Here is a 20,988-nt window from a genome sequence, read left to right as displayed (position 1 = left end):
CACTGGGAAAGATGCATACATCAGATTACTATCTATAAGGGGAGGATTTCTATCTACGTTGGCCCAGTATAAGTGTGTGTGTGTGTGTGTGTGGTGTGTGTGTGTGTGTGTGTGTGTGTGTGTGTGTGTGTGTGTGTGTGTGTGTGTGTGTGTGAGTGTGTGTGTGTGTCTGTTGCATGTAGGGTGGATGAATGTGAAAAATCATTGCTTGAAAGAAAATATACTTGAAGGAAATCAGATTAAATATGAACAACTGCCAGGGATTTGGATAATCGACACAGAGAGACTGAGTGAAGTTTCATGGATAGATGAGTTAAAGTGCTTAAGAATATAAAAAATAAAGGCCTTGTTGGACACAATAGTGAAATAGATCAACGTACACAGGAATGGCAGATGGATGGGATTTTGATCTGATTTCGAATCAGATTTGTATCTGCAGGTTTCAACCTGACAGTGTCAGCAGCAGATTGTTGTCATCAATAAGTCTGTATTTTACAGCTCAAGGTTCCAACAGCAGGTGGGTTATGCCAGTTAAGTACATTCTGGATTCATTGAGTAGTTAAAGTTAATAATGGTCAGGGCATGGTGTCAGGAATCAGCTCATGGCCAAAGGGATCACCAAAGTTGTGATTCATCTGTGTCAAACACCACCTGCATGTTCCCCGGTGCAGTTAGTCGTGGTCTGCAGAATAAATATCTATATTCAGAGTCTCAATATGTACAATAATAGTGGCAAGAAGTGAACACAATATGAAAGAACTGTAATACAGTTATAACTGGTTTATAGAAAAAATATCTGGACGGTGAGACTTACCAGGGACACCATCAATAGACAGGAGAGGATAATAAAAATACTGAATAATGCGAAGAGCATAACAGATCCCTGAATGTTATGACAACCCATCATAATATGTCGAAAGAGACCAGATATAATAGGATAAACCCCTGTCCATTGTTGTAACATTCTAGTCTAATGCTTTCAGATTCTGATTAATTTTTGAAACATTCCAGTCTAATGCTCTAAGATTCTGATCTCTCCTCCACCTCTCTCTGGAGCTGCTGATCCGTGTTAGTGCTATCGGTGATGTTCCCACTCATATTATGACATAACTCATTGAATGGAGCTCAATTATAATTAGAAGATGGAAATCTTCCACTGAGATAATGACAAAACATGGATACTGACATTAATCGCAGTCACTGAACAAACGGGCTCAGGTAACCCATGTGTAACATAAAAGTTCATTTCACAGTAAAGGGGAATACTTACTCAGTCTGAATGGAATGGATGAGGGTTACTGATGGATGGACTATAAATCTTTCATTTTTTGAAAACTTTTTCCTTTTACGTGGGAGCATTACCAGAACATTGCAGGGCTGCATATGTTCCACTTTGTTTATAAAGGAGACAAGGATAAAATAACAGACCAGCTGCGTAATATGCCTGGTGGGGAAATTTTTGGCTACATGAACTCAAGTGAGAAAGTGAGGATTGCAGATGCTGGAGATCAGAGTTGAGAATGTGGTGCTGGAAAAGGACAGAAGGTCAGGCAGCATCCGAGGAGCATGGAAATTCGATGTTTCGGGGAAAAGGAATCGGGCTTTTGCCTGAAACATCGATTCTGCTGCTCCTCGGATACTATTGACTTGTTGTGCTTTTCCAGCACCACACTCTAGACTCTAATCTCCAGCATCTGCAAGACTCACTTTCACCTACACACTAGTTTCAACCACTTCTGTAATATTGCCTTTAATTATGTACTCACTGCTGTGAAAATATAGTTGTTATATTTGAAATGGTGCAGACATGACTTACAAGTTTGTTCACGATGTGGGTGGGGGGGGAGTGCGGGGTGGTTGATGTTGAGCTACACGGAAAGTATGAATGAAAGGGGCTATATTCCCTGGACCGTTGAGTCTGAGGAGTGACCTTCCTGAGGTTTAAGGTGGTGAATCCCGATGCTCCAGGGTTAGCAAGTCCGAAGGCCAGGGAAATAGACAGAACAGTTATTCACGTTAAAAGTGGGCACAATTACTCTTGGGACGTCAAGTTGCTGAATTATGTAGGTAGACTGAAGAACGTGACTAGCCAGATGAGTCAGAATTTGGAGGGTCCAATCACGTGAATGGGAACAAAAATAAAGCCATTGCCATATCAACTGACATGATTAGTTATATGACATTCTCAATCCAGCTCACAGAAATATCCCAAACATGATAAAACCAAAGGATACATCTGTTGAGCATGGAGCACTGTGCAGACCAGGCTAACTTACTGCTGAACACCACCCTGCAATCAGTCCAGAATGGAACACTGTGCAGACCTCAGCAGTGCACTGATCTATAAACCCAGATGAGATATGTGACCAGAGCGTGAAACTGTGTACCCCACCCCAGTACATTTCTCACAACACTGTGTTAGATCCCTGCCCAGTGTGGGGAAACTTGCAGGCCATGCTGGAAGTGATAAAATATGCAGCTCCAATCAACTTATAGTTTCATATCTACACTGTGCCATGGTCATGGGTGCTGTGGATGTGAATATCATTGCCAGAGAAAGATTGCCAAGGAATCAGTTTAAATATCCATGAATGGGAGGGGATTGGAGTAAAGACAGAACGGGCAAGATTGAGAGATAATGTCATGGAAGGATGGGATCACAGGTTCCAGAATGCTGAACTGTTGACATTTCATAAGTGTTTCCAGGAATGATGGATGAATGGAATATTGGTGTGAGGTCAGATGATGGAGAATTTTCGATGAGCAGTTATTCTGCAGCTTTGTAACTGGGAGTACTGTCAGCACAGATTTCGACTCATTGGCTAGAATCTAACAATAATTTGTCTCAGTGTCATTTTCAATACTTGTGACAATGAGAGCGTCTGCACGAGGCTGAGCTAGTTTTCTTGTGCTATCTTACTGAACCCATCTCATTAACTACCCATCCCACCCCATGGTTTCCCTCTCATTCAATGCCAGCCCTATTCTCCCATCCATCATAGCTGGAGGTACTCACCATTGCCCGGATGTCCCTGGATATTCCGTTATCCCTGGCACTAATGCCATCTTTAAAAGGACAATGGGCACATAGTTGAACTTTCTCAGTTCACAGCTGCCCTGCACAGTTTACTCCGAGCATGGCAGACCACAGTTTGTCAACAGAGGAACATAGTTTGTCAATAGTTGGCGGTCCAGCTGAATGCGCTAGTACAGAGGGGTACCATTCTCTTCCCAGACGGGGCCAAACCACCAGACCCACCAAGCATGGTCTGTATCCAGCTCAGTATAGTCTCTGTGGTCTGAGGAAATGTTCAGCAATATAGGACAAGCATCAACAACCTTCCCCGCTCTGTCAGGATAAGAGACACAGTATTATCTCTGCTGCCCACACTCACTGTATATCTGTTATAGCACCGACTCCCGAACAAGGCTCATGCTCCACCATGCAGCGCTCTCTCTTTTTCTCTTTCTCTCTCCATCCATCTACTACACTTCCTACACTAACAACACAGCATAGATACAACACAGTTGACTGTCTCCCTCCGGACACCTCACCATTTCTTGTCTCCCCACTGACACCAGCACTAACAGCAGGGCCACCCACTCCCACCCCCACTCTCTCCCTCCCCCTCTCCCATTTCGGGGAAACAGCCTGGAATATGACAGAAAGTGCCAAACCGGGTTGTGGACTGCCCGATATCCGTTCCCTCACCCCCTCCCCCAACCAAGTGGGGCGGACCCTGGTACGGGCTGGAGAGGACCAGGATGCCTCGTGTGGAGTTTCTGAAACATCCACTTCACACCGACTGAGTAAGGAGCAATACTCAGTGAAGGGCAATTCTCATTTTAAACTCACTGGCAGTTCTGTTTCCCTCGGCATAACTTAGAAGCTGTGGCCCTGATGCCATCTCCCTGTTTGTGTCGAGCTGGTCTTGGTTGGTAGGAGGGTGGACTTACAACGCATCATCTCCACCACCTCCCAGGAAGGGAGCTCGGAGGCTCGCTCCTCTACCTCCATCTCCACCTCCACCTGGAAACAGCTCAGATACAGAAACTAATCTGCGCTATTTACTGCTCACCCCACTTGTGTATTGAATATGGGAGTTGGAGGTGACGTTGTGACTGTACAGGACATTGGTTAAGGCGACCTTTGAATACTTCATGCAACTAATGTCTCACTCATGCAGTAAGGATGTTTGAAAGCTGAAAGAGTTCAGAAACGATTTACAAAGATATTGCCAGAGTTTGAGGTTTTGAGATTTGTGGAGATGCTGAATACGCTAGGGTTATTTTCCCGGAACTTCAGCAGTTGAGAGGTGATTTTATGGGATTACAAAGTCATACGTGGAATGGATAGTGTGAATAGACAAGGTATTTTCCTCAAGGTAGCACATTCCAAAACTATAGGGTATTGGTTGAATGTGAGAAAGGAAAGACTTAAAAGGGATCCAAGGGACAACGTTTTCAAATAAAGGGTGTTGTGCTTGTAATGAGCTGCCAAATTAAGCTGTGGAGGCTGGAACAATTGCAACATTTGAAAGACGTCTCGATGGGCACATGAATAAAATGTATATAGAGGGATATGGGCCAAATGCGAGCAAATGGGACTACATTAATATAGAACATCTGGTCAGTAGGGATGAGTTGGACAAAAGGATCTGTTTCCTTGCTGGACAGCTCTATGACACTATGTCTTCTGTAAAACTTCTCCTCTCACATTAATGTTACTCCCTAGTCTTGAAATCCACCACACTAGGGAAAGGACACCTGCCATTCAACATTGTCTATACCTCTCGTTGTTTTATAACATCTGCAAGGTTTATAAGATCGCAACTTCCGAAGCTGCAGTGGAAAAAGTTCCAATCTATCGAGCCTATCCTTATAACTTAAACTCTCCGTTTCCAGCAACATCCTGGTAAATCAATAGTGAACCATCTCCAGTTTAATAATATCCTCAATGTAACTGGGCGATCAGAACTTTACATTACTTCAGGGAGACATCAAGAATGTCCTGCATATTGCACTTCCCATATTGCAAGGTCTGAGCAATGAAGGCCAGCAAGTCAAACTATTGCAAAGTGGTGGTCGTATCCCTACCTCTGAGTACAAAAGCCAAGACTCAAATTCCACAGAGGTATTTTATAATGTGACTGAATGAGTTGTTAAAATGACTTAACAGTAGTGATTTGATGGAGATTGAAGACGTGTCAGTATTGAATGGCAGAATGTGGGTCTGGGATGACTGAGTGCAAAGCCATTCGCGTTGATTGGGGTCACATTTGCACATTCTCGAGGTCTATAAAACCAAGAAGAACATGGATAGGGTGAATAGTCTGGGTATTTACCCCAGTGTAGAGATGTCCAAAACGAGAAGACATAGATTTAAGGTGAGATGGACAATGTTTAAAAGGACTAAAGGGAACCATTTTCACATAGAGGGTGATACGTATATGCAATGAGCTTCCAAGGAAGTGATGAAGTTTGGTACAAATTACAACGTTTAACAGGCATCTGGATGGGGACATGAATTGAAAGTGTTTAGATGGATGTGGAACAAATACTGGAAAATTAAACTAAGTTAAGTTACGTCATGTGTTTGGTGCGAATGAGTTGGACCAAAGGGTCCGTTTCTGCTATGTACCACACTGTGATTCATTGATCTAATTAATCATGATATCTTTGTAATCTTATGTAACCTTCTTCATCTTCCACTATATAACTAATCTTGGTGTCATCCGTAACCTTGCTCACCATGTCTTCTATAATTCTCATCTAAATCATTCATAAAAATGTCAACCAAAAGTGGATCCAGCCCCAATCCATATTGAACGCCACTAGTCACAGGCCCACAGTTCAAAAGACAATCCTCCTCCACCACTCTGTCTGATGCCAATAAGCAGAAACATACCCACACATACAGACAGAGACACAGACACAGTTTTGTCTTTAAGTCAGAAATAGATAACGTGTTGATTGATAAGGGGAGCAAGGGTTACGGTGAAAAGGCAGTAGAATTTTGTTGAGAAACACCCTCTATGGTTTACAGTGTCAGAAACGTCTACTCAGAGATCAGTGGAGGCTGGATTTGATAAATACTATACTGAGCTGAGTCAATGAGAATGTGGCATAAGTTTGAGGGGCTGAATGTTGTATTTCGTTCTGTTGATTGTGCCCTTCTTTCCAAAAAAAAAGAGGGCGACTTGCTGTGAAGTTCATACACTTTTAAATTTAGAGGTTCCCCCATTTAAGATTGAGATAAGGATGTTCCTATCTCCTTAGGGTTGTGCAGACTGTGGTATTCTCATCGAAAGGTAACAGTGCAGACTGGGTTATTGAAGATATTCAAGATTGACCTTGACTGACCTTTGTTGAATGGGAAGTCAATGTTTATTGACAATAGACAGGAAAGGGTTTTTCAGCCGCAAACAGACCAGCCATGATTTTCATAAGCTGAGCAGCTGTCTGGAGCTCCTATCTGATGTTGTCCTCTCACTGTTCTCCTTGAGGCTGTTAGAGAAGGAGAGGAAGACCCCATTCAGCCATTCAGTAACGCTGCAATGAGGCAGGAGGGGCCCATTCTGCCCCTCTAACGAGTTACACAGGATTAGAATGAAGGATTCAGACATAGTGTAATAGACAAATACATGAGGGAAACAGGCCGTTTGTTCCAACTCATCCATGCCAACCAGATGTCCTAGATTAATTTAGTCCCGTTTACCAGCATTTCGACAATATCCCTCTGAATCGTTCATTTCCATGTACACATCTGGATGACATTTAAATATTGTAATTATACCAGCCTCCACCACTTCCTCTGGCAGCTCCTTCCACAGAATGATCTGTGTGAAAAAGTTGCCCCTTAGGTCCCTTTTATATCTTTAGCCTCTCACCTTAAACCTATGCTCTCTAGTTCTGGACTTCCCTCTCCACAGGGAAAAGACCTTGCCTAATTACCCAATCCATGCCCCTAGCGATTTTATAAACATGTATAAGGTCACCACTCAAAGACAATAGTTTATTTAATGTGTAGTGACTGCGACATTTTTTCAATACAGCACCAACAGCCAAAAATGAAATTTAAGATTATTGGTTGTATTGTTAAGTGAACATTTGTTAATCAGGCTAATAGGAAATCTCCCCTCTTCCTCAGTATCTATCTGGTGAAAATTGAGCGCATAACTGATATGACAGAATGTTTTTTTTTCTGTATCTGAAAGACAGCATGTTTGACCGGGTACTGATCCCCCCCAAACGTTAGTCTCTATTCTGTGTTCATCTTTTAAACTCTCAGGGATCAGGATCATTGACAGTACGAACTCCACATAATCATCTGACAAGAAATGGCTTGGAGGAGGATCACTGAGATCAGACACAAATCGGCAACCAGCTACACAGCATAACAGGAGACCATGCAAACATCTGGGCTGGTCACAGGAACAGGGGAGCCCTGGTCAGCCACTAGAAAATACAGAATAGAGATAATTACTTATTTTGAGGTTGGAAAGATGCAACTCGTGGAATTCCTCAGGGATCAGTGTGAGGTCATCAACAATTTTCAATCAAGATTATTGAGTTGGATGAAGGGGCTGAATGGACTGGACCTCAATTTGCTCATACAGCAGGATAGTTATTCCATAAAATCCCAATTGGAGACACAGAGTCTGCAATAGGATACAGGCAGGGGAGGGCTGTGCGTCTGCAATGGGATACAGACGGGGAGGGCAGTGCGTAAACCTTTGCCAAAAATGCACAATGTGGATGATGGGAAGAATAAAACAACAGTAAATTATATAACTGGAGGCAGAATTCAGAACTCAGTGGTACATAAATAACATCAAGTTATTTATAGATAAAGCACGTGATCTGAAAATAAATGGAATCATACTTTTTCTTGTAGGAGGTATCGAGTCTGATCTTAAGGATGTTTTACTCTATCTGTACAGGCCATTGCTGACACAACACCTGATGTACTGTGTGTGGTTGTAATTCCACTGAAGTGAAAAAACAAATTGCTTTTAAAAGATGTTTCTCTTTTCTCATTCTTGGGATGCAGACATTATGTTATGTACGATTAGGTGTTTAGGACTGAGAATAATAAATGTCCTTATTGACCATATAAGATACAGCACGTGATTTGAAAATAAACGGAATGAAACTTTTTCTTGCAGGCAGAATTGGGTCTGATCTTAAGGATGGTTTACTGCGTCTGCACAGGCCATTGCTGAGACGACATCTGATGCAATGTGTGTGTTTGTAATTCCATTGAAGTGAAAAACAAAAAAGCTTTTAAAAGTTGTTTCTCTTTACTCATTCTTGGGATGAAGATATTATGTTATGTACGATTAGGTGCTTGGGCCTGAGAATGAGAAATGTTCTTATTGACCATATAAGATTTTCAGCGAACGAATACCTGATGAATATTTCATCTTGTATGGGAGAAAAGGCTGGGGAAGCAAGTTAAGACGAAGATGTATTCATTTAAATACATACACTGTGCAAATATTAAAAGTTGTATTTTAAAAGCATACGAGAACATATAAACCCATCTTCAAATGTAATGGGCGTATTTGTTACGGAAGTATTGACTCTGCATATGACAGCAGCAACGATGTACCTACATGGAGAAGGGAAAGCAATGGAGTCGTACCGTTAAGACACTGAACAAAGAGACCTCATTTGATCCAGTTTGGGGCTGGATAATATTATTGTGTGATTCAACTCAAAGAGGGAGGAAATGTATTTTTCCTAAGAAGGAACATCCTGTTGCTCCCTCTCTCTCCGTGTTCCTCTTCCCAGCAAAGTATGTGAGATGAAAACTCCTCAGTCATCTTTACCACTCATGGAGGATTCCGGTTGAGGATTCACTGGAGTCCTTTCGTCATGAGTTCAATTAATATTTGGACAAAGTTCTTCAAAATTAAGGCTCTGCGGAGACTTTGTTATTCTGTTGCTCATCAAATGTGTGCATGTATCATTATTTTTACAAAGGGAAACATCGGTGCTCAGATTTGTAATATGCAAACTATTTGTCACTCATCTTTCCATTGTAGTTTGAGTAACTTTTTTTGGGTCATAAACTTGTTAATTTTTGCAGATTAAGGAATCTTACCATTCTTGTTCCTAACTCTGACCCAGTCAGCGACCTATATTGTTGGTCAAATCACCAACCCAGTTACATGAGCATTTGCTATGAGCAGTGGAAGCGTGGGACGAGGAAAGGGAATAGTGATCTGAACTATAGATTGGTGAGCCTGATGTCGTTAGTGGGCACGTTGTTGGAGAGGATTATGTGGAATAGGATTGACATGCTATTGCAAATGCAACTACTAATTAGGGATAGTCAGCATGGTTTTATGCATGGGAAATCATTTCTAACAAAATGATTGTGTTTTTTGAAGAGGTGACAAATCAGTTTAATGAAGGCAGTGTGGTAGCCACAGTGCATTCAGCGTTCAGCGATGCATTCGTCAGGATTCCGCATGACAGACAAATTACTAATTTTGGATCATAAACGTAACTAAGATAAGCTAGCCAACCCACTGCAAAATTAGAGTGACACGAGGTGACAGAGGGTGGTAAAGGACTGCATTCAGATTGAAACCTTGTGACCAGTGGTGTAACACAAGGTGCTAAGTCCACTATTCTTTTATATGAATGATTTTGGTGTGAATATTTGCCTGTTTATTATGTTTACAGATGACATCAAAATTGGAGGTGCAGTGGCCAGCCGGATTTACGTTAGAGTACAACTTGACCTTAATCAGATGGGCCAACGTGCCAAAGATGACAGATGGAGGTAAATTTAGATAAATGTGAAGTATTGCATTTTGGTAAGGTAACATACGGCAGGACACATACAATTCATGGTGGGGTCTGGGGAGTGTTGTTGTACAAACGGGTGCAGGATAACAGTTTCTTAAAAGTGAAGTTGCAGGTAGACAGTCTGGTGAAGGAGGGGGTTTGGTATGCTTGCCTTTATTGGTGAGTAAATTGAATATGCAATTGGGGAGATCATGTTGCAACTGGCGGGATGTTCGTGAGATCACATTTATTCCATTGTGTGTAATTTGATTCTCATTACTATGGGAAGGATGTTGTTAAATTTGAGAGGGTGCAGAAAAGATTTACAATGATATTGTCGGGCATGGAGGGATTGAGCTATAGTGGGAAGCTTGACAGACTGGAGATTGTTTACTCTGGAACATTGGAGGCTGGTGCGTGACATTATACAGGTTTATAAATCATGAGTAACATGGATAATCTGAATAGTATCGGGGTGTCCAATACTACAGGACACAGGCTTAAGGTGAGAGGAGAAAGATAGTAAAGGGATAATATTTTCATGCAGACTGTGGTGTGGATGTGGAACAAGTTGTCAGAGAAAGTGATGCGAGCTGCTAACTTTGCAACATTTAAAAGGCATCTGGATGTGCATATTAATAGGAAGGATTTAGAAGGATATGGACCTAATATTGGCAAATTGGTTGAGATCAGATTGGAATGCCTGATTATGTGGATATGGTTCCCTGCTTTCTGACACTCTAAGAGAGATGAGGAGAAATTCGAACAGGGCCATTTGAGTGGGAATTCTCTTCCCCGGAGTTATTTGGTGCCTCATTGTTCACATTTATTCAAACTGAGTTCATTAATATTTGACAGAGATTGAGTCATGGGTAATGGAATACAGACAGGAAAGTGGGGCTGAGACCACAACCCGATATTCCACAACCTTAGTGCCTGGTGGAGCAGGTTCATCGTGTCGAACGACCAAACCCTGCTCCTGAGTGTGACGTTCTAATGTTTCATTCAGCCCCTCAAACCTGCTAGACAGGAGTATTTGGAGGCTACTTACTGCTGTAACTTGGTGCACAGCAACAGCGAAGACCTTTCAGAGATTTTCCGTGATCATGATCCCCCGACTCTCTGGAATAAAGTATTCCTGAAATACACTGCCTGCTCATACACGATGATCTATTGATATGAGCGAGAGAGGTGAATACAAGGCCTTAGCTCAGAGCGACTGGCACTGATATCAGGGCAGTATTTAAATGAAGATGACATTAAGGAGCCTGAGCAAAATCACACTTCATGAGAATCCATTGCAAACTCTCCAGTGTTTGGATTTATTCACAGCTCAAGGGAAGATGTTTACTCTCGGTGGGCACCAATAATCTCAGCTGTGGTACATCACTGCAGGAGATCTTCAGGGTAGATCCCTCAGCCCAGGCATCTCCAGTTTCTCAGCAGGGTATCCCTGCAATGTGGAAACAGGCCAATCAGCCCATTGAGTTGACACCGAACAGAAGTGGGGATATTCACTCTAGGTTACACAATGTTCAACACACTTCGTAATCCCTCAGTTCTTAAGGTGGTCTGTGTCCATGCTCAACAACAGCTGGACAGCAATCAAGCCTGTGCTGCTTATCCATTTGTAACATTCATGGATCAGCTCTGTCAGACACTGTACATTTCCACAGTAAACGGAGGAGTTCATTCAGTACCTCAATCTGGCTTCGCAAGAATATGGGAAAGTCATTCAGCCCATCAAAGCTATTGTGCAAACAGAGGGACAGCCTATTCAGTCCCTCCTGTCTGTTACGCAGGAAGACAAGCAGCCTTCTCACTCACACATATCACGTACACAGGTTCAGAAAGTGACCATTTCACACCCGGAGTCATTAAAAAAGAAAATGAATAAGTCATTCACATTCTCTAGTCACGAACCAAATAAAAGGAAGGTGTCAGAGATGCTCCAACATCATAACCAAATGGAACAGGGTCTACACAGATAGATTGCTCCACCTTGTTCCTCGTGGTTTCATTCCTGGGAGTAGGGATGAAACAAATTTTTTAACCAGTCTCTCTGGAAGACAGAAGCTGCTGGCGAATGACTAACTGTTTCAGAGTGAAGGAATTGTAACTTCTGGCAGGATTGTGTACAATGTAACATTGCAGGGTCACACAGTAACTGTGCATGAAATTGTTCAGAGTTCATTCGGAGCCTGTACCTCACTGTCAATCGAAATGAGGCCTCTGCACTGGCATGCAAACTATCAAGAATCAAGCATCCTCCGGAAAGTATGGAATTACTCACCTTATCAATGGCTGCTTGAGACATAACGAGTGTCCATCCATAACCATCAAGTTTCAACTTCTTGTTCTGTCATAGTGCTCAGGTTAAACACATAGTTACTGCACTATCTCTTGCCAGGGTTCAGTCTCGTGAAACTCCATTGCATTGTCTTGGTGATATGGAGATCATTATTTATAAAGCAGACTCAGCTGCTCACATTACCCCAAATACTGACTCAACAAAATACTTCCATTGAGTGAGATATATTTACTCTGGCACTTTAATAATTTTCCATGATGGACCACATGTCCTTTACAGTAAAAAGTACTTCCTGCCCCATACAAATTCTGGTAATGACTTATAAACAAAGACATCCAGGTCCTTTTCAACAACAGCCCTTCCCAACCTCTCACCATTTAATAAACTTAAATGTGAAGGATGGTATTTGTTGTTCACATCTGAATCATTTTATACCTAGTGCACAGCTATTGCACAAGAGCTGATCCTTCTGATACCCCACAAGCCTTCCGTCCAGAGAGAAAAAGACACTACTCTGTTCATTTTGTCATGATCCAATTTTTAACACATATGGTATAGATTCCACCACTACCTACTCATGGACACTAACATTCTCCACCAACCTGCATTCAACAATGTCAAACGTCTTCTGAAAATTCAATTACTCCACGCCCGCTGGTTCTCAATTGTCAATGAGATAACGGACAGTGTCCAGAAACTCCAGGTGGTTTAGCAAAGATCATTTCCCTTTACTGAATCTGGGCCAAATCTATCAAATCATATCATTATTTTCCAAGTGTCTAGTTGCACATTCGTATAAAAGGTCCAAATGTTTTTCTTTTCTTACAGCTGACATCAAGCTATTTAGTTTTCTGTTTGCCCTCTCTGGCCTGTTTTAAAAAATTAGGATTACAATTGCTGTTTTCCAGTCTGCAGGATCCTTACCATTATGTAACCAGCTTTTGCTAGCTCTGTTGACACCTCCTCAATACTCCAGGATGGTACTCATCAGATACAGCACCTTACCAAACTTAAATTTGATTAGATTTTCGAAAACATACTCTTAATTAATTCTAGTTTCGTGCAGGTCCTCATTTCCACCAGTTCCCCTGTACCCTAGCATATCTGGAAGTTTGCTTCTGTACCTTCCTCAGGGAGATGGACTCATGTATTCCTCTCAGCTAGCAGATGGCTTCTTACAACCAGTGAATATTTCGGAGGACTGTACTTCGGAGATGATGAACATGTTAACAACACCTGCCTGGAAATTTCCAGAATTAATCCAGTTCACTTCATGTTGAGTGTCAGTCCAGCTCTGTCCCTGGTGTGAGGCTACAGGCGACACAGCTCGGTGACTATCCTCATTTTTGAAAATTCCAAATTTACGTTTGGAATTGTTTCAGCTAAGAAAGATATTCCTGGAAATCCCAGGGAGGATAGTACAATGCCCAGCCCCTCCCCTGTAGAGAGTCTCCTTTCTGTGTCCTCCCAGATCCATTTGGTTCCCATGGACCCAGACATTCTGTAAACGCAATGTCCAGAGTGGGGTCACCAGACGCTTGGTCCCTCTGAATATATGCAGCAGCTGATAATACACACCCGAGGAAAGCATCCATAGAACTTCCCCGACTGTCTAATGACAGGCACAAATCAAATTTCCCCACACACAGTGCACCCACTCTTGTTGAAAATGTTTCTCTTTTACATCTCTGACAGTCCCACAGTTACAGTCCCTTTCTCTGAAGAAACTGTTGACAATGTGAAATTATGTTTCTCTGTATTTCAGCGACTATAACGGCAGCACAGGTATTGCCAATGGAGTTGATCACCACACTCAGCGAAAAGCAATAGAGGGAATATAACTCACTTTAAACCGGGCACATCATCATTGACGTGATATGTAGGAATTTCGGGAAAGGGGTTAGGATAGATGAAGCTCCCTTTTTTATTTTCCCTACATTTTATCATCAACAGTCGCTTTGTTTGCATTCCATTCCTCTCTCTGTCTCTCTCTATCTCTTGCATGACATTTCTCCATCTGTTCGACTAATCTCCCCCTCACTCGTCCAACCGTCCCTGCTATAAATAATATTAATTCTCTGTTGTTTTCAGTGTTGATGTAGGGTCACTAGACTTGAAACTTTATTTGTTTTTCTCATGACAGAGGCCGTCATACTTGCTGAGATTCTCCAACATCTTCAGATGCTGAAGAACTTTATTTTAAATCTCCAGCATCCGCAGTTCCTTGGTTTATTTCACCTTTAATGCTTTTATTTCATGGGATGTCAGTATCACCGGCAAAATCAGCGTTTGTTGACCACCAGTAACTGCCCTTGACTGTGAGGCCATTTGTCAAGACAATGTGTCTGAAGTCACGCTTAGTTTCTTTACCAAAGGCTATAAGTGAAATAATGAAAGAAATCCAGATGGTTTATGGTTGCAGTTAGTAATATGAGATTACATTCCAATTTTTGTCATTCGAATTTAAGTTCTGTCATTGGCTGTGATAGGATTTGAAGCAATGCCTTTAATGTCATAACCTGCACCTCTCAATTACCCGACCAGTTGCATAAGTACTCTGATATGGGGTCCCTATTATGAAATAGCTGGAGAGGCAAGAACAAGTACGTGCTCAAAATATTTGTAATTGGAGGAGAGGTCAGAAGAGAACAGGAGCCGTAAAATCTGAAGTTAACAAGGGGGCAGATGATGGCTAATTCAATAACAGCACTGAGGCAGAGCTGGAGAGTGGGGATATTACGGAGCTGGGTGTGGGCAGGTTTGATCGCAGAGAAAATATAGAGAAACAGTTGAAGGCAAAAGGAAGACTCAAGTGTCTGAACAATTTTGTTCTTCTCAGATGGTCATGAGTGAGGAGTCTGAAATTGATGGAAATGAAGTGCAGTTTATGACTGAGACTGAAGATAACAGTTTATGCATATATTAAATATAAAGAACTGAAATAGCAATAACCTTCACCATCATTTATAGAATTGACAGAGATAGGCTTACCAGGAATACCAATAATAGCGAGGATGGGATAGTAACAAGCTTGAATAATCATCAGTACGATTTGTATCCGCAACTCTAACCATACCCAATCCCGGGAAAGCAAGTAAAAAACAGCAGATAAATTCCTGCCCATTGTTGGAACATTCCAGTCTAAAACATTCAGGTACTGATCCATTTTTGGAACATTCCAATCTAATGCTCTCAAATTCTGATTCATTGTTGGAACATTCCCGTCTATTGTTCAGGGATTGTTTTCCTCTCCCTTTCTCTCTAGCTGCTGATCCCAATCATCTTGAAGATGACACTGCCATTGATACTATGAGAGAACACGTTGAACAAAGCTTCTTATTAATAGAAGAGGAAAATTTCCAATGTCACAGTTAAGATCCATGGAGACTGACATCAATCAATCACCGAACAAACAGCTCCAGTTAACCCCTTTCACACCAACCCTGACGTATGACAATAATACTTGGTTTGGTGTGCTGATGACATCGCTGACTATTGATTGAATGGCAAATCTCCAATTGTAAAGTTAGATGTGAGGGAGAGAGATGATGCTTTCTCTTCACAAGCTCGATAAGTCTACTATGTTATGGCACGGTAGGAATTGCTGGGCTCCAGAGGCCGTCGGTGTCTAATCACCAGGCCTGCTGCATCTTTAGGCTTTAATTATTTGTTTCTCACTTTGACATTTATATTACCAAAATTGCAGGGCTTGGGTGGGGTTAGGCATGTTTGCGACGCTCCTACAGTGCCATAGACTGTCTAGATACAGTCAATTCCCTGTGGCCCTTGCAGCAGCTGCCTGGCCCTGTGGAATGATGGCCAAACTCTCACAGAACAAGGATTCATAGTTTTACATTTTGCCATTTATTGCTGAGGTCCCAGCAGGGTTGGAAGGCAATAAATCTCTCCTGGCTGCTGATCTCTCTCCCAGAGATTTCTCGCGGAATTGTCTTTTGAGACAATTTGTTCACGGAATTTGTTTTTTGACACGCGTGTGTTTCTAGGACGTTACTATATTGGAGCAGTTGCCGTTTGGTAATTAAATAAACTATTAATCTGTTGAAATTTCCAATAAATCAAGATTTTCCAAGTTCCTCTTATTTTTGTTGTATTTTGTCTATAGTGTTTGAATAAATTGTGTTTTGTTTGATGTCGAATATTTTGACCAAACGAACTGCATCTTAAACATAGCACCAAACCTTTAAAATAAGAAAATGTTCGGGTAGAGACTACCTTCTTCAAATATTGTGTGAGGCGTCTGTTCGGGTTCATGACAAGAAGGACAGATATTCATGTTTTAATTGGATAACTACTTAATGGACAATAAGTTGCAGAAATCCAGGGTTTGGAAGCCGAATGATTCGAGCTGAAATAATCATAGTTCTATCAGGAATTTTATCGAATGCACAATCCAACTCACAAACTCAGCCCAGACACATATAAGACAAGATGATCTATCTGGTCAGCATGGAGCACCGTGCAGGTCAGGCTCAATATATCTCAGCAGTCTGTCCAAGATGGCATACTGTGCAGCTCTCATTAATCTATCTGTACAACATGGGGAGCAGTGCAGACCAAACCAGTTCATTGATTCAGAAACCTGGGCGAAATGGTCTGTCCATCATGGGGTAATATGCAGCACATACAAGTGGGCTTGTTCTATAAACGTGGCTAAGATATCTGTTCAATTTGGGGAACTGTACAGTGAATAGAAGTGAATTGATCTGCAAACCTGGAACAATTACCCTCCCAGCAAGTAGAGCTGTGTCCATCACCCGAGTACATTGCTCAGTAACACTGTGTTAGATCACGGCCCACAGTGGGGAAACATGCAGACCTTGGATTTGTGGCAGGATTGAAGCTCCCATCCATTTAGAGCTCCATATCTCTATGGTTCCATTCCAAGGGGGTGCTGTGGGTGTGAACACTGCCAGAAAAAGTCGGGAAATCAGTTTAAGTACGAAAAAACAAGGAATTTTGGGATAATGACAAAGGAAGATTGAGAGACAATTTCATGGAAGATCACAGGTTTCAGAATGCTGAAGTGAAGTTAATTCAATGGCATCGTGCAACGTGAGCCAATATTTCCAGGAAAGATGAGTGAATGTGAGTACAGATGATGGAGAGTTTTGCATTAGCATTTGCTCTGCAGCTTTGTAACTGGGAGTGGGCTCAGCAGAATCTTCGACTCATTGTGCTGAATCAAACAATAATTTGTCTTAGTGCTATTTTCATTGAGAGTGACAGAGGGATTGTCTTCACGTGGCTGAGCTAGTTTTCTGGTGCTATATTAGCTAACTCACCTCATTAACTACCCATCCATCCCATGGTGTTCCTCTCATGCAATGCCAGTCCTATTCTCCCACCCATCATGGCTGGAGGTATTCAGCATCATCCAGATGCCCCTGGATATTCTGGAGACACTGGCACTGGTGCCATCTTTAAAAGGCTAATTGGCACATGGTTGAGTTTTCTGTGTTTGCAGCTGCACTATAGTTTACTCCGAATATGGCAGGTATGGGGCAATTACATCACAGTTTGTTGACGGGGCACAGAGGTTCTGGTGAATGGGCTAGTACAGAGGGGGACCATTCTCTTTCCCGTGGGGGCCACACCACCACACCCACCGAGCATGATCTGAGATGACAATCTGGGATCTGAAGAAATATCCAGCAATACAGGACAAGCATCAATATCCTTCCCTGCTCTGTCAGGATAAGGGTCACCGTATTCTCTCTGCTTCCTCACATTCACTGTATATCTGTTGTAGCATCCATCCCCGAACAAGGCTCATGCTCCACCACTCTCACTATTGCATGCAGCAGCTTCTGTCTCACTCTCTCTGGCCTTTTCAATATGGCGATAGAATATTCTGAAGAACGCTGATCATGAAATGTTCCAGATAATGTTGCAAATAATTCGAATTTTCAGGAAAATGTCAGTGACCTAGTATTTAACGCATAAGAGGAGGAGTAGAGACATACGTTTTTGAAATCAAATACAATTCAAATCCACTATGAGGTCATTCAGCCCTTGAAGTGTGCTCTAGCACTTAATAAGGTCCCCACTGACCTGATGGATTTCTCAGCTCCATGTTACAGGAACTTTCAGTCATTCAACCCCCTGTGTTCCTGTCGCTGACCAGACAGCACTCAGGCACTTTTACCACCGTTTTCTTCAAGCGCCTGTTCAAGGGAATATCCAATGGGAATGCATTCTCCAAACACTATATTCCAGTAGCTCTAATCTTCTAGGTAATGATAAGCACATTTTCCTCAGATAAGATAAGTTGCAGAGCTCGGAAATGTGGCAAATGGAATTCAATGTAGCTAAGTGCGAAGTCGTTCACTTTGGTAGGAATAACAAGGTGATGGATTACTGGGCTAATGGTAGGCTACTTGGTAGTGTGGATGAGCAGAGGGATCTTGGTGTCCATGTACACAGATCTCTGAAAGTTGCCACCCAGGTAAATAGTGCTGTGAGGAAAGCATATGGTGTACTGGGCTTTATTGGCAGAGGAATTGAGTTCCGGAGTCCTGAGGTCATGTTGCAGTTGTATAAGACTCTGGTGCGGCCTCATCTGGAGTATTGTGTGCAGTTTTGGTCGCCATACTATAGGAAGGATGTGGAAGCTTTAGACAGTCACAAGTATACACACATTTATGGTTAACGATAACAAATTACAATTAATAATTCTGGCAAATTCACTTATCTCACTTTATTGTATTCAGCCAACGACAGCTTCTCAATACTTGTCTCTTTATAAAATTTAATTTCTGGCAGAGAATATTTTTATTCTCAACCGTGATCTTGGCCGTTATCTGAATTGTATATTTTTCCTTGTCATTAATGTTCCTCTTGCCCTTGGCCTGTGACTGTTTCTGTCTGTAACAGTTAAACAGTCTTCCACTTGGATGGCTGGTTTGTGATGCAGAGGGAGGCCAACAGCTCAGGTTCAATTACCCCCCGCTGACAGAAGTTAACCTGAAGGGGATGCTCTCTCGACTTCACCCCATCACCCACAATGTGGTGACCGTCAGCGTAAACAACCACAAGTGAGCTATCTCTAAGATAGAGCGGCCCCATGGTCCTTTAGGAACTGTATTCTCTCACTGTCGTATTTTAATTTGTTTTGTTATAATTTTGTTTTACATTGTATACCTGGATGTTTTGAATCAATGTCATTTGGTATGCATTTCACCTGCACTGTACATTCCTGCCTAATAATCCTCCGCTCGTTGTTATTTATGAACCTTCCATCTGGGCCTGAAAAAAAATTCAATATCTCTGCCTCCAGTACTCTGCGGGGAAGAGATTTACAAAGACTCACTAATCTGAGAAAACAAACATAAAAATCATCTGAGGTTATTTTCTGTCTCTATAACTGAGTAACAATATAATGACATTGGAAGCTGTTCAGATATGCTTCGCTTCACATATTCCAGGGATGAAGGAGTTATATTATGAAGGCCTTAACAGGTTACTCTTTGAATGAGAGGCGATCTTATTGAAAGATAAAATACCTTGAGGAGAGCGGATCAACTAGATGCCCACTTGGTGTTTGTATAGTCCAAACTTATTGTCGTTGTCATTGAATCTTTACAGTGTCAAAGCAGGACAGTCTGCCCATCGCATCCGCACCAACCCACCAAGAAGCATCACACCCAGACCTGCCCGCCATATAACTCTATATTTCTCAGGACTAGCCCACCTAACCGATACATGCCTGGGCACTATGGGCAATCTAACATGGCCAATCCACTCTAAGCTGCACATCTTTGGTCTGTGAGAGGAAACTGGGCACTGGGAGGTAACCTACACAGATACGTGGAGAATGTTCAAAAACCACATAGAGGTTGGCCAGAGGTTGGAATTGAACCGAGCTCCTTGGTGATGTGAGGCAGCCGTGCTAACCACAGCTCTTCAATGTTCCTCCATTAGTAATAACAGTTACTTGAATCTGACTAAAGAAAGTTACCTGACTTGTTCCTATCACTGAATCTTACCCAGTCTGAGACCTTTATCATCAGCCATATCACCAACCTGGTTACAGTTAATGTTTGTTGTAGCAGTAGAGGAGTGGGACTAGAAAAGGAAATAGTGACGCCCTCCATCCTCAGTCAGAAAAGGAATGAGGAGAAATTCACAAAATGCGAATCCATTCAAGTGGGAAATTTCTTTTGCAGAAGTTTGGGATGGCCAGATCTTTATATTATATCGAGGCTGGCTTCGCCTGATTTTTCATAGACTGGTAAATCAGGGGTAATGGTGCATGAGGAGAAAAGTGCAGCTGGTACCAGAATGAGATGAGCCACGACATTACTTACTAATGGAGTAGTGTCAAAGGGCCGAATGGACCCCTCATGTCCCTCAGCCCTTTGTTCTGATGTTCCATTAAGCCCTTTGGACCTGCTACACTGAGGTAGATCGAGGCCACTCCGATAGTTGGGTGTAGTTTCGGAAATGTACATGGAAAATCCAGGTAGGGTCAGGAAATGACTCCCACTCCTAATCCCTCTCTCCAGGCTTCGCCTTTCTGTAACTTCTGCTCCAATGTTTGTCACGTTACACACCCAGCTTTCATACTGCACCCAGAATTAACTCAAACAAATCCTCTGTTCTCCCTGAATGCAACATTGTTCAACACGACTTCCACGAATATAACAAGTTAATTTCCAAAAGCCCAACATAAGAACGTAAGAAATAGGAATAGTAGTATGCTATTTGGCCGCTCAAGCCAGCACTGTAATTCAATATGAAAATGGCAGATCTACTCCAGGGCTCAACTCCACTTTCCTACTAATCAATTGCCTCCCTCAACTCGCTGATGTGTCAAAAACCAATCTACCCGGTCTGTAAATACATTCAGTGACCCA

Source organism: Hemiscyllium ocellatum, chromosome 48 (genome assembly GCF_020745735.1).
Source record: "Hemiscyllium ocellatum isolate sHemOce1 chromosome 48, sHemOce1.pat.X.cur, whole genome shotgun sequence".
NCBI classification, from domain to species: Eukaryota; Metazoa; Chordata; class Chondrichthyes; order Orectolobiformes; family Hemiscylliidae; genus Hemiscyllium; species Hemiscyllium ocellatum.
This window is presented reverse-complemented; position numbering follows the sequence as displayed.